General features: G+C 40.0%; 1 protein-coding gene across 1 annotated transcript in view; it reads left to right on the forward strand.

Moving 5' to 3' along the window:
- Positions 1–210, forward strand: part of LOC119587582 (extensin-like) — a gene marked incomplete at its 3' end in the record, with an annotated part of 19,754 nt that overhangs the window by 16,517 nt on the left and 3,027 nt on the right.

Consider the following 210-nt stretch of genomic DNA (forward strand, 5'->3'; position numbering starts at 1 on the left):
TCAAATCCCTTAAACTCTTTAAAACTCCAGATGAGACTTTTATAAATGAGAGAGACGAGATATCATAGGATGATCCCTTCATGAATTGCTGATAACTGACGTTAACGAGGTTCGGATTCCCCGTTTTCTAAGGATGACAAATGAAAATCGGTGGCTGCTTGCAAGTGATGACGTCACGCGGTTAATCTCACGACTTTGGAGAAAAAAAAG

Source organism: Penaeus monodon, chromosome 22 (genome assembly GCF_015228065.2).
Source record: "Penaeus monodon isolate SGIC_2016 chromosome 22, NSTDA_Pmon_1, whole genome shotgun sequence".
Classification (NCBI taxonomy): domain Eukaryota; kingdom Metazoa; phylum Arthropoda; class Malacostraca; order Decapoda; family Penaeidae; genus Penaeus; species Penaeus monodon.